At 44.6% G+C, this 14861-nt stretch overlaps 1 protein-coding gene and 1 long non-coding RNA gene across 8 annotated transcripts in view; one reads left to right on the forward strand and one right to left on the reverse strand.

The window, feature by feature from the left end:
- LOC128802514 (ubiquitin-associated protein 2-like) overlaps window positions 1-7666 on the reverse strand; it is a 123700-nt gene extending 116034 nt beyond the window's left edge. Inside the window, exon 1 of one of the 6 annotated variants that reach the window (XM_053968983.1) lies at window positions 7647-7666. The gene's annotated coding sequence lies outside the window, so the exon portion shown is untranslated. The other 5 variants (XM_053968992.1, XM_053968997.1, XM_053968998.1 and 2 more) reach the window with 5 other exon arrangements.
- Window positions 7667-7850: 184 nt separating this feature from the next.
- Window positions 7851-9233, forward strand: LOC128802528 (uncharacterized). 2 transcript variants are annotated; one of them, XR_008435472.1, is made up of 3 exons: window positions 7851-8316; window positions 8409-8489; window positions 9084-9233. It is a non-coding gene; the product is annotated as an uncharacterized LOC128802528 (long non-coding RNA). The 2 variants fall into 2 exon arrangements; XR_008435473.1 differs by having other exon boundaries at window positions 9088-9233.
- Window positions 9234-14861: the final 5628 nt, after the last annotated feature.

Raw genomic sequence — 14861 nt, forward strand, 5'->3', positions numbered from 1 at the left:
GTGAATCTACCAAAAGAACTAACTTTCCTCAGAATTATTGAGTGCCAGAAGAAATAGCTTATCCCCTTCAACATTTCTGTTTCAGAAAAGAAAAAAATTATCTTAAAAAAACTTCCACAGTCTTTCCAGCGTATCTGTTCATATATAAGCTTCTGGGGGATACAGCAAGTTGTCAATGCTACACTACACATAGCCATAAATGCAGAACAAAAACACATTTGTAGGAATACCAGAAGTAAGATGCGAAACAACCTCACAGTTTTGCAATCAGCATTACCAGAGACACAGCCACTACACACTAAGAGAGCAACACTATTTTAAGGGCTGAAACATAGCGTCAAATAATTCACCAGGCAGATTTAACAGCCAAGTGGGATATTGAGACAGAAACCCTTTCTCTCCCCCAAGTACTCCACCAGGGCTGATCATTCCTGGTATTATTTGATTACTCACTTTCAGTGCAGCTCCTCAAAGCAGGAATTTTGTTTGTTTGTTAAGACACACCTAAGATTCCCTAGCATTACTGGTCTGCTTATATTAACAAGGTTCCAAATAATTTGAACAAACAAATCAAAGTAACAACCCATCATATCAAGATCAGGAATACCAAACTCTTTCCCCCATCCCAAACCTGTCTTGTAACTAGCTCCAAGCCACATCCTCCTCCTGCTCCTCCACTAGCAACTCGCTCTGTCCTTCTCCCTTTACACACTGCATTAGAACCTGTCTGTTAAGTAAAAGAAAGTATCATCAACAGTCCACATTAACAACCGATCCTAACTTATCTCCAGTACTGTGGAGCAGCTGGAAAAGGAGGAAGAATTATATGCCAGCTTTTCAATCAGGGTCCATCAATAAAGGGGACCTACAACCATAAAAGCAGTTCCTGGCCCCTCACCTCTCCTAAACAAAGTCCCAAGAAAGAAAATTATGCGGACACCAGTTGCTCAACTCTTTCATTTGTTTTCCCCTATATTCAGTTCCAAACAGCTGCCTGTTTTTTTTGCTGGGTGGAAAGGCCTTTAGTTACCACAGTCTGGCTCAAATGTTCAACATTACATTGTTTTTGCCTAAAAGACAAGATGCCTCCCTTAATATGTTTTTGTGTTCAATTATTACTTAAGTACTAAAATTAACCAAAACTCCTGTTTGGAGTTTCTTGCATTATGCTTTATTGTATTTTATAGTGGGTGAGTCATTTCATAACTAATGAAACACTTGAACATCCTCTCTTGATCTTCATTTAAGTGGATTTGTTTATTGAGAACAATATAAAAGTTATATACATTCTTGCTTCGCTCTCTCTCATGGTGAAAGTTCTCAAAAGCACTCCCCAGCAATCCACAGAATCAGCAAGGGAGCAAAGTCATCCAAATATTTGAGGCAGGTTTCCTAGCAGAAACTATACTTCAGTGCTGTTTCATTTTGGATGACTGTTCTACAAGAGTCATTCCAGCACTTCCCAGATTCAATAACCCTAACTTTGAAAGTAATTTTAACCATTTAACTTTATTTCAACCTTTCTCTAGAGTTGTGGAGGTCTTGGTGTTTTTGGAAAAGGCGTTTGGACTTGTGAGAGTACAAAAACTAGGCTGGTCTAGTTAGTTTCTAATTTAGGACCCATATAGTTCTGCAAAGTGTGGGCTTTAGTCTCATTAAAAAGTACTTTCAAAAATACTTTTGATGTACATAGCTTCACAAAATGGATGGTTCAATATACAGTAAGAACTCAGTCTAACCTCTCCTAAATGATGTATTGTACTTTAAGTCATCACTTGCAATCCATGCAATTCCTAGGCAGAACATACAAAGGACCTGGGCAATTTTATCACTGTCAGACAATCAAGTGTTCAACCTGTTTCTTCCCTCACAGACTGCTGAATTATTGTTTTCAATTCAGCTACAACCAGGACAGTCAATTAGTCCTCATTTGCAAGCACAAATTATTCAAATTTGAAATATGCCTCTTACTGCATTTTCACAGTACTTTCTCTAAACCCACCCATTTCTCAACCAACCAAGAATCATTAATTACTATGAATACCACACCACCTTTACTAAATTCAATGCTTAATCCACCTCTTTCTCAAAGGCCAGTAAGGGCATATAAATTGAGTTTGCCTGAAGGACTACAGATCTGACTATGTCAAGTAGCTGAACACAGAGTAAAAAGCCTGGGAGGGATGTAGTGCCTCACCAATACGTCTTAAGTACCTGAAGGAACGGTACACAGCCAGGCTATTTTTAGCAGTGCCCAGTGACAGGACCAGAGCCAAAGGGCTGAAACACAGAAGGCTCCCTGTGAACAACAGGGAACACTTTTGTGCCTTGAGGGCAACCAAGCGCTGGCACAGCACAGGTTGCCCAGTGAGGTGGCAGAGTCTCCACTGGAGATATTCAAAACACATTCAGATACAGTCTTGGGCAACCTGCTGTAGATGGTGCTGCTTGAGCAAAGGGAGACTAGAAGAGACTCCAGAAGTCCCTGTCAGCCCAGGCCAGCCCATGATGAAGTGAAGTAAAAAGGCAAGAAAGTCCTTTAACAGAGAAGCTGTTATCAAAAACACACCACAAGCTTCATTAAAGACAATTCTTAAATTCTAGCATTTCTGCTCCAACAGTAATATAGAGAAAATCAAGGGAATCTTCAATTAAATCAGGTAAGCTAAATGTCATTGAGACAAAATCCAGAAACATACACTACTACATCAACAAATAAAATGGTAAACAACAAAAACTGGAGTACATGTATGAAGTTGAAATGAGTTTTACACTTACAGTCATAACAGAGAACTATTCAAAAAAGATAATAAGCATCTTTTTCTAAGATGCAAATAAGAATTCCTGGGCATTGCTGCTAATCCGCACATCAAGAAACAGCAAAGAAACCCAACAGGCTGAAGATATGTATCAGAAAGTGTTTTCTCAAACACTAAGGAAAAACCAAACACTTTTATGTACTCATTAACTTAACATCACCAACCTTCTAAGTCTATTCCAATCTTTTTCTAAAATTAATCTCAGACAGTTACCCCTTGGCACTTAACCCATGTTCAAAATATTCAGAAATTCATTCAGTGGCTAATAAAAGAAAGTGAAGCACAAGACCAGGAAGTGCAGTACTGTTCCCCCTCATCACACTTAGTCACCCGAAATTAACATCACTAACTTAGGTCTCCCTTATGTCAGTCTCAAAAATGGATCACAAGTCAGTGATCTCCAGAATGTGTGACTGAAAGCTGAAATAAAAAGAGACATCCGTGCCTTGGGGCACAACCCATCAAATGCATGGACCAGAGTTCCTTGAATACAATACACTATGTACAGCCCCCAACAGCAGTGCAAGGTTTGGCACCAGGATTTCTTTCAGATTCCTGTTGCTGAAACTGTGTGTAAGACAACATAAGATTTTGAAAATCAAAGAAGAGCAGAGAAAAAAAATAAATCAGCAATAGCTTTCAAGTGGGAAAAGCATAGATAATGAAACAGTACAAAGCCAAGCGTTGAGGACAAAATAGCCATGATTCAGTTAACATTTAAAAACAAACTGGAACAGGAAACAAAAAGGTTTCTGAAGCCATATGCTTCATTCCATATTACTATACATTCTTCACCCTCAAACCACTAAAAAACATGGGAGTAGAAACACATACTGTGTTTTTCTTACTCAAAAGCAATCTCAATATGGTCTCTAAAGTGTCATCCTACTTCCAGAAACACTACTTTAGTTGTAAGAAACATAAATGAAATGTTCTAGATTGACCAATGCCAGATACAATAAAACTGCATAAAGACTTCCTCTCTCTATAGCTAACCATTAAAAATGTTTAGGAACCTGGTAATAACTAGTGATTTCAAATCCTACACCTTCAACCACAGGGTGCCTGACAGACTGAGTTAAGCATCCCCCCCCCACACTGAAACAGTTTTAAAAAGTACAACCTGATGATTCAAATCTGGAGTTTAACAAAGTATTTGTTTTCTTCATTTAATTGTAGATTCATATACTGAATGATTCTGCAACACCAATTCCACTGAACCTGCATCTTCTACAGCAATAAACTGTATTTCCTGTATGATATAGCAGAAAAAACCATAGAGTTCACCATAGGAGTATTACTTCAGGCAAACCTTAAGTCTCAAGAAAGATCAAAACTCTCTCAACATTTCATTGTTTTGAATGCAAAATGCTACACTCAGCCAGGTTAAGGACTCCTCCAAGCTCATCTGTTGGAAGACTGATTTAAGAAGCCTGGGGAGAGAGGGGGGAAAAAAGCTTGACAATTTTACCTTCAAAAGAAGTCACAATATTGTGCAGGTTCCACAATGAAAGCTGGGCAAAAAAGAAATGGAATTTCAATAGCATTGAGAATAGAAACAACTCCATCCAATGGAGCTGCACTAAGTTGTTCACATAACCTATTTTACAGGTTTTACAATCTAAAGAGAGCATAAGTAAAACAATATGCTCAGCAAAATATTTATGATGTAGTAAAAGCAGGCTGAGCAAGCCATGAGATCTTAGGCATCAGACCATATGACCTTTAAAATGCTTGTCTTTAGTCCCTGTTTACTCCTTGAAGCATTGAGAAGTAATGGGGAGAGAAAGACTGAGGGTACCACACCTGTGGAAGGAAAAGCCTTGCAGGAGCTCCAGGCAGACGGGGAGTTCCAACAGACTCCCAGTGCAGATGGCCAAAATCAAAGAGTGTGGACTTTCATGTTACAGCAAAACAGACAAACCCTTTGTACAGTTTTTGTAAAATATGAACCTGAAGTAATTGCAAAGGAGGCATTTCACAACCTTTCATCCCAGCTCTCACTTTAATGAATGTAACCTGTTTAGGGAAGTTATGAAAAGCAGTGCAAGTCCAAACTAGGTCTTCTCTGAAAAGCACAGAGGACCCAATGGGCTATATGTAAACAGATTGTATGAGAAATAAATCTAAAATTCACCAAAAGCTCTAGCAGAATAACATTGCAGTGGATATCAGTTGTATTTCCTCTAGCACTTTCCATTCAATAATTTTGAAGTCTACAAATACTACACAGTTTCTCTAATATGTATTTTACAAAGGGGACAAATCACTTGGCTTCTCCTTCAGCAAGCTCATACAAGGCTGTTGCAAAGCACTGAACACGGGTGTTCAGAGTCCTGCCCACGTGCTTCAACCAAATAGGAAACAAAGGTAAAAAAAAAAAAGATTCATAACAGGTCTGAAGTTTTACTCCTAGTCTTTCATTTTACTCCTAGTCTTTCATGAAGTACCTATTCTAAGTACTGGTACTAAATGTGACTGAAACTGCAAGTAAGCATTACTACTAATAGTAAGACTCTCAGTGATGATTATTAATAGAGCATTAACAGTATATGACACATACATCTTTTAAGCACTGTTCACCAGTACGTTACTCTGCTATGACCAATATAAATAGGACAACACCACCAACAAACATAAAGCATACCAAAAAATGGCATTTTACAAGGAAATGGTCACCTAAAATAAAAGTTCATAGAAGAAATATAGAGCATCAACAATCTACTTCTAGTTTCGAGAACTGCAGCTTCAAAAAAAAGGAAGAGTCAAACAAACAAACAAACAAACAAAAAAGGTTAAAAGTAACAGCTTCTGGCAGAAGACAAGATTATTTTGTTGGTTTTCCCCCTAGCTTCTTTAGATTTTAGTGGTGAGTCTGTAGCTTCCACGTCCCCTCAAACGATCAAACCCTTCTGAAAGTTATGGCACCGGGACCTTTCTGGAGGATGGGCCAAAACAATTGAAAAAGTCTGAATTTCAGAAACGGCACGCTTTTTTTACTATAGACAGTTTTCAAAATCAACACACTGATAAAACTACAACTAGAACAAAGTAGAACAGAGCTTGTCCAATTCCCACTCCTGCCCACCTTCAAGATAACCAAGATTGTTGAGGTCATAAAAACAGAAGCCAGATTATTTTCAGGAGTCACAAAACATCATTAATCCTACAAAGTGATTTAGCCTTGCTTGCTTTCAAGTTACTTAGTGTAAGGTTAAAAATAAATTCCTTAAACAAGTTAGGTCAAACCACTGCAGAGAAATTGGGTCCAGGTATAAATACTGAGTCAGCCAGGTAGGAATCCAAACCCAGATTCCATTAGAGAACGTGATACAACCAAGGGAATTGCTAAAAGGGCCTGGTAAATATTAAAGAAGCAAAAGCCAGGAGGCTGAGTCGCTGCCATGTTTTGTGAAGGGCTCTGTTTCAACGGCAAGCACTGCTCCCCCTCCCTTCCCTTCCCTCACATCCAGCTCCAATTTCTCCACTTGGAAAAAACCAGCTGCTCTCAGGCCAGGACAGCCCCTCCATTCCCCTTCCACAGCTTTCCTTCACACCACTCCGTAGCGAACACCAAGTTTTTGCTCCACAAGACGTCCTGCTCCTCTGAACACAACCAGGGGTGCTCTGCACATCCACACTCCTGCTGCTAACACACTTACAAGAGAGAAGATTCAAACCAGTCTACCCTGCTCCCAGGTGGCACCCAACAGCACTGCAGACATTCCAACACAAGCTTTTAAACCTATTCCACATCAGAGTTCAGACCCTTGTCATTAGACTCAAACATGCACCAGGTCCTTTCTACATCCAGCTTCTTGCACAGGAATGCCTAACAGTTCACTTCCTTGCTGCAATTTTCTTCAGCAACAGGAGAAAACATAGAACAGCGTTTTGTTGTTTTTAAAGGCAACATAAGGCAGACCAATAGCAAAGCCTTGCTGTGACACCCAATTCCAAGCAACCACACAAAGCAGATGGCAAGGAAAGACTAAAGCGGAGAAGGTTAATAGAGGGAACACTTCATTCATTGTCATGTCCCCAGGTAACCCACTGTAGCTGCTGAGATACTATTGTCTGTAGGTGTGACCCCCCCACCACCAGCCAGGGAATACCCAGGAATGGGATGAGCAACGACAACATGGAAGTAAAGCCCTGCGTAAGTCATAGATCGATACTTCATCATCCACTTGTTCACTTCTCGAGCTGCCACCTCCCCTCTGGCCTGATTCCTGCCACCAGCCCCACTCCTCCAGCTGGTGGTTTTCCTCGCGTGCCCCCGAGCCAGAGGCACCAACCCGGCAGAGTGAAACCTCGCTGTAGGAGACCAGCACCTCCAAGATAAGATGAGAACCCTTCCTCGAAGGCGGACGCGGTGGAGCATCCCCTCCCGCGGATGTCAGGGGGTGCAGACAGAACCCACCTGTCCCGGAGCCAAGCGAGCACCCCCTCCCCAGCCAGGTGGGCGCTGCCCGCACCCGCGGCCCTGCTGAGCGGGAGAGGAGGGGGGCGGAGAGGGGAGCGGGAGGGGGGGGGGGGGGGGGGGGACAGCGATCTAGGCCAGGGCGAAGCTTCCCCGGGGCTGCCGCCACGGAAAGTAGGGCAAAGCCGCGTCCTCCCGCAACCCGTCGGCGGGCGGGCCGGGGCTGGGCGGCCCGGGCGGACACCGACCGACCCGCGGACCGAGGGACCGCCGGGCGGACAAAGCGGGGCCGGGCCCGCGGGGCCTCGGGGGCGGCTGAGGGGGAGAGCGGCCGCGCGCGGGGACCGTTGGCCGGGGCGGGGGCGGGTGAGGGGGGCCCCGCGCGCCCCCCGCGCGCGCGGTACCTGCCCAGTGCGCTCACAAAGCGGCGGCGGCGGCGCCCGCGACCGTCACGTGACCTCCCCCTTCCTCCTCCTCCTCCTCCTCCTCCTCCACGCGCGCGCGGGGTCGTTTTCCCTCCCCACGTGACGCGACGCGACGCGACGCGACACGCTCGCGCGCGGCGGCGGCGCCGCCCCGCCCTGCGCCCCTCACGCACCGCCCGCGCGCGCCCATCCACCGGCGCCTTCTTCCGCCCCTGCCTCCCGCCCCCCTCCCGGTGACCACGTGAGCAGCGCGCGCGCGCGCGCGCGGGGGCGAAACCCCGCCCCTTCCTTTCGCCTTCACGTGACCGGCTCCCCGCCCCTCCCTCGGCGCGCGCGGGGCGGGAGGAAGGGGCGGGGACGGCGGAGCCCCTCCCCGGAGGCGCGTGAGGGCCCCGCTGAGGGCGCCCTCCGGGCCCCGTCCCGGCGGTCGTGTGAGGCATCCCCTGAGGGATCCCAGTAAAGGACACACAGAGGGCCCCCCGGGAGGGTCCGCGGGAGTTAATCTGCGAGTTCCTGAGGAGCCCCTCGAGAGACCCCATGAGAGCCCATGCGAGGATTCTTCTGAGGAACCCTCTCACGGACGGCGTGAGGGACAACGTGTGAGGGTCCCCCTGAGAAGCCCCCCCGAGGAATACCATGACGGGGCCCGGTGAGGGACCTGGGTGGCTTAGGAACAGGGCGTTTTGGAACTTAATGTTAAGTTCTGCACTTATATTAATGTAAACGTCTCCTTCTTTTGAGAGGATGGACACAGGGAGGCACCCTGTTGACATGGAGAACTCCAGGACAAAAGATAGCTACACTACAGGAGAAGAAAGTCAAGTAAAGTATGGTGGGGATTAATGAAGTATAGGGAGGGGTTGGCACAGCAGAGTTGTTTTCGAGAGCTTGGTGCAGCTTCTGGCAGTCTAAACTCAATGATGACAGGAGAGATGGCAAGAAAGGATAATCAATAAAACTTGATTCCTGGGCTGAGTTTTGGGTTGTGAGTCAGGAGGGAAAAAAAAAAAAAAACACACAAACAAAAACGTTCCTTCCATTTAGGCTTTTTCCTGCTGTGTGTTTTTTCCATTGTGTACAGCACCTCGTTGCCAAAAATGTGGTGGTCCTTACCCTTTGCAAGGCCTGGCGTATTAAAGCCAGGCTTACCTACCCTATGTGGAAGTTGGTCTCTGCTTGGTGTTGAGCAGGCAGGGTTGGTGAAGGTGATGTTTGAACTGTTCAGCCCCTGGTGCCACCAGTTATGATGTCCCATGGTCCTTGACCTTTGCTGTGGTCTGATATCCTTTACTGCTCATCCTCTGTCCCTTAAGCCCATATTCTCCATGTAAGTAGAAAGGGCATGAAATCTGATTTTACCCTAAACAGTACTGAAAATTAATCAGTGTTTTTCATGCTTCTGCCTTCTCTGCATAGATAGATTTATCCAGTCTGCATCCTTGACGCTTACTGCATAGAAGGGCAGGAGCTACAAAAGATCCTACTGCTGAGGAGCTGCAAGATCTCCCTGTTCTTGTTTTCTCTCAGTAAGACAGAGGGTCCTTTGAACTAAATTGAAATTCAGACCAAACAGTGCACAGGTATTGTTGATTTTCTTGATGCAGCTTGTGATATTCTGTTTTATTACTATTGCAGGGGGACAATTAATTACAGCTCTAAACAAAGTTTCACAAGCTTTGTGACAAACATGTCTGCAGCTCCATAATCTGTGTGGATTTAATCAGTATTATTAGCATTCTTCCATCATGGCTTGGCAATCCTTTAATAATCAAGATGGAAATTTGGTATGCAGCACAAAACAACAAAGGCCAAGAGCTCTTGGGATGCTGTTGTCAGATGGTGTAGTGCCAGCTGGAATGTGTCTCTGACAATCACACAAAATCCAGCCCAAGAGTATTTGGAATGGGAGAAAACTGAGCAGGGATACCAGGACCAAAGCGGTGTAGACTCTTTCTGCTGTACAGGGAGTAAATATAAATGAGAAAGTGGGATACTGCACTGACAAAGCTTCCAGAGGAGAGCTAAAGGAATATACTGTTGGAGGCTTGGGAACAAAGACCTTCACTCCAAATATTGATCAGGAGGAATTTCTTCACTGAAAGGTAGTGTAGCATTTGGATGGACTGCCCAGGGAGATGTGTTCAGAAATGGACATGATACTTGTGCTCTGTTCTAATTGCCAAGTTGCTAATCAGTCACAGGACTCACTTTCAGGTGTCTTTTCTGACTTATATGATCCTTTGATTCATTACATGTGACTTGGAGAAAAAATCCTGCGCTAAACACTGTGAAGATTTGACCAGGCCTGGCAGCTGAGTTCTGCCTCCTGCCTGTGTCAGGATTCTTATCTGCTGTTACAAGGATTTGCAACCTCTTCAGTTTTCCAGCCAGTAAATAACAGTCTGGTGCAGGTGCAACTCCAGATAGGCTATTTCAGCTTACTGCAAGATTGTTTTTCTCAGTCACTTTCTGCAGATTTCTGAAATAGGCTGCAGTTCACATACCACAGGCTGGACACCACTGTTCTGGTGCTTTGGCATTCTCCTTCCCTGTCACATTTGTGAGTGGGGAAAACTGCTTGTGTTAAGAATATCACCCTGTTCCTAGTTCAGGAGTCTGTTCTACTTCTGTGTTGCAGTAAAACCATCTCTTCTTGACAAGCTCAGGCAGTATTATCTTCCCTTTTGCTAATGCTCTCTTCCACTTTCCACACTACCAAGCCTTCCCCCTCAGGCTCATTGGAAAATCTTAACTGCAAACTGGTCTCACAGCCCTGACCCTGATGACACCTCTTCAACAGACACTACCTTTTTCCAAAATATATTGCACTAGTCTCAGAGAGTCAGCATAATCCAGGTAAACAAGCTCTGCAAGGGAGAGGCTCGGTATAAAGAAGCCAGTTTTGACGTTGAGCTTTGAGTTGAGTTTGCAGGGAATCTGTGTAGAAGCCCAGAAGATAATGGGGCTAATCTCAAACACTGATAGCCAGGTGGCTGTGGAGCCAACCAAGGATTGTTGGTACTAGCAGCCAGGGATTGTTAGCAATAACACACTGGAAGAATGAACAGAATGTGGCTGGAGAAGGGTCCACATGGAGGTAAAGCAGCACTTTTCTGGGACAAACATCCTTATCCTGACTCCTGGAGATTAGCACAACACAACACAAGTGTAGGAATGAGATCAAGAAGCAGACATGTAGGATGATATGGGGACCACCAAATACCCTGAAGCCTCTAACCCATTTCAATAGTAACTAAATTACACAGAAAGGGAGAAATTTACCTCCAGTGCAGGGAAACTCATCTAGAAAATGGTACCCCTACAAAGCTCAGATATGTGTGTTCCCCAGGACCCTGCACACCCCATCATCTGCATCAGCAATGGAACCAGGACTGCTGATCTCATTCTTTGTCCTTTCCCTTCTCATCCTCTTTAATATGGCTCTTTCTCTTCCTCTCTTCCCTTTGACCTCCCTCCTTTATTTTAAACTTATTGCCATGTGCTTATAGGATGTCAGAGACTAACATAACAGTACACAAGCACAGTGTGTAATCTACTAATAGAACTTCGTAAGATTTTGTGGGCCCTCTGACTTTTGCTGTTTCTTTTGTCCATGAGAATCTGCAAATCCTAGGTGCTTCCTTCTCCTGAAGGGTGGGATGCCACAGTATGGAATTCTCCCTAGGTACAGTGGATCAATTGAAAATTTTGGTGGCAAAGTGGAGAAGGCTGCTAGTGGGGATTAACCTGTGTAGTGCATGCTCTTCTAATGGCGAATGCTGAGTTTGTTCCATCATGTTCCCTGATTTCATTCTCTGATATGCCTACCCACTGTTACCTCTACCAGACAACTGTTTCTAAGAATTAAACAGGCTATTGTTAACAGACTTGTTTTCCCTACAACACTGTTTTTTGACATTAGCTGTGTATCTAGCCTTGAATTATCTATTTAGTCCTTTTAGTCCTTTAGTCCAGTTTTCCATTATTTTGTCTGTGACATCAGAGAAAGTAGTCTGCAGATGCCTGGTCACTTTGTCCCCTGCTCTAACAATGTTGTGCTTCCTGCCTCTTAAAATTCCCCAAGATTAAATTATCTCCAAGAAGCCAGAAGTTTCCTTGGCCAGCTCTTAAATAACTTGGTGGGGCAGAGTTGCAGTAGATGATCACTGAAGCTCTTTTAAATGTCCTTGCACGGTGTTGCACACTGCCTCTTGCAGCATTTACAGACCATCTGTTCTTATCAGTTGGATTTTAACAAGCCTAGTGGAATCCCAACCCTCCCTTACTCCAGGTAATATAAAAGTTCCTGTAATGAATGGTAACAAACAAATAGTATTGTAAAGTGGAAGCTGGATTTGCACCATTTGCTGTTTTCCCCCAGACTTCATCTTAGGATAAATTACAAGCATTTTTATCCTGTGATTTTAGGAGAATGTTTTGAATAGTGTGTCCAAGGATATTTGCCAACTCTGGTTAAATGTCAGCCATCTGTTTTTAGTTTTAAAAGGGTTGTTTGTAGATGCAGCAACTGGCAATGGCAAGAACAAAGCAGTGAGCTTGGGAGACCCCAGGGAACTGCAGGCTGATGAGCCTCCACCCAGACCCGCAAAGATGATAATACTGAAAGCCTCAAACTGAGGACAAGAGGGTGACTGGCACTAGTGTTCAGTATGGATTTACATTGGGGAAGTCATGTCAGGCTGATCTGGTCACCCTCTGTGATGAAATGACTGCCTTGATGAATGAGGGGAGAGGGATGTTTCTCAGTTTGAGCAAAGCTTTCAGTTTGCTAAAAGAATCTCATAGACAAACTGATGGACTACAGACTGGGTTTATGGACAGTGAAGTCGCACTGAGAACTGCAGAGCTGCTGGCTTCAAGGGGTTGTGATCACTGGCACAAAGTCGAGCTTGAGTCTAGTCACTAGTGCTGTGACCTAGGTCCTGGGACCAATACACATTCAAGCTCCAGATGTTTCCCTTCTCTTTAAGCAACAAGTTGAGTAGCCCAGAGCTCAGGACTAAAAGCTTTCCACAAAACCAAATAAGCTCCAAGTGCAACAGCAACAGCCTACAAAGTAACAGGGACAGTGGGGGTTTTTTTGGAGTCAAAGCCTATTTATACTGGTAAAAAGCTAAAGTTGGCTTTCTACAATTAACAGGAAAAATGCTCCTATAAATACACATGACAAGTCTCCACATCCCAAGACTCCTAGAATTTATTTCCAGGAAGGAAAAAAGTCTACATGAAATGGTTTTAGCAGGTGGCAAGATCATTAATTGTTATAGCTTAATAGTGCTTTGCTGGCAACCTCACTGGCTGACTGCAGTGTGGTGTCCAGCAGCCCTCAGCAGCAGTACACAGGCTGCCACCATAGCACATGAGGAAGTGAATCTTGTTATCTTAGTACTGACCAACCTTTCCTCACACTTTTGGCTCCAAGACCTTTCTTGGGGCTCAGATACATGGAGAAATTAGCCAGAATTTCTCCCTAGGTGAATACTTGCCTAGAACACTGCAGTTCTTGGGGTGGAGTTTTACAGCAACAGTGTCAATCTGTCTCCCCAAAGACAACCTTTAGTCACATTTTTTTTCATTTGCCTATAATCTGTAAAATTTCTGTTGTAACTGACTCTGTGTGCTTCACTTTCAAGATGCATCAGGCACTGCAGTGGGTTTGTAGGGAGAGGAAACCCCTGGGACAGAAAAATTTTTGACAACACAGGGGAAGAAATCCCACGGACACTGATTACAGGGATTACAATCTTTCTGCTAACACTTCATCATCCGTGGAACATGACCCTCACTCTGTTAATGTCTTTGACACAAATAGTTCAGGCAATGTCTAGCTGATCTTTTGATCGCAGCTCTGCACTTGAGGCCTGTAGCTTCTCTCTCACCTCTGCCAGCTCATGGTACAGCTCAGTGAAGAGGAAAGAGTAAGACCTTCTGCTCAGGGCAGTATTTTGGAGCAGCTGACCCATTGCTCCCAAGAGCCATGTTGGCCACATGGTCCCTTGAGCCTTTTAGGGGGTTGAAGCCCTCCTGACATTTGTTCTTCCAGAGGAGGCTTGAGAAGGACTGAGGAGGCTGGGAGACAAAGCACAGAGATTCTTGTTTTCTAATACACTATGAACTTTCTCACTTTCAATATCTCAAAAATGGGCCACCTCTTGCCCAAAAAACATTTCAAGCACTGTGTCCTGGCATCTCTTTATTTATTAATTCATTTACTGGACCTTGAAAGCACCTTTTATTTGAAAGACTACCCTGATCTTTCATTCAGAAACAGACAGGCTGAGTACAGCAATAGCTAGGAAGAACTAACAGAATAGTGTGAAACTATTCTGAGTCCTGTCCTGGTTTGGCTTCCTCCTTGAGCAACAGCAGTGCCAACCAGCTGGCAAGAGCTGAGGCCCTGAGTCACAAAGATCAGAAACAAAATACACCCAAGAAGGGAAGTGATGACAGCCAAGTAAACCTGCAGCAGCTGGGCTGGAGCTGGAGGCAGGCAGCAGATTGAGTGTTGAAAGGGGTAATGTTGACTGCCACATGTAGCGTACAGTGAAGGTATAGTTGATAACACCATAGACCAGCTGCAGGCTCCAGGCCAAGGAGTGCAGTGGGTCTCATTTTGGTTCCACAGAGAGGAACGACAGTTGCCATACATGCACATGCCAAGCATGGCCAGTGAGAAAACACCAAGGGAACCTAGACCTTTTGGCAGGAGTGAAGACTCTGGCCATGAAACAGATCAAAATCTCTTCCCCCCAAAATGGTGAGCTGCCTTACATAAGGAAACAAACTGATTCATCTGCACTGTGAATGGGAAAGCAAGGGGACCTGCAAGACAGGTGATGGGACAAAATAGATTAATGCTAAAATTAGTTGCTTGGGGACAATTTAGACTTTTTTTATTGCTGAGATTTAAGCTGGACATGCATGTAAGAGGAGCTCAATTAATACCAACAGCTTTTGAATTTGTGAGCTCATTTTTGGTCCTGTAAATCAGCTAACAGGCCCCATACTATCTGAATGCTGTACTCAATGGAGCATCTGAGACTGGTGGGGAGTTAGTAACCCTGGTTGCCAGAGCCCTCTATAACCCATCATTTTCTGTATGTCTCCAGGGCCAGGGGCTTTGGTTTTCCTTTGCATCTCTCAAACAGTTTAATTAGAAGGCTCAGTGGAATG

This window comes from Vidua chalybeata, chromosome Z (assembly GCF_026979565.1).
Source record: "Vidua chalybeata isolate OUT-0048 chromosome Z, bVidCha1 merged haplotype, whole genome shotgun sequence".
Classification (NCBI taxonomy): domain Eukaryota; kingdom Metazoa; phylum Chordata; class Aves; order Passeriformes; family Viduidae; genus Vidua; species Vidua chalybeata.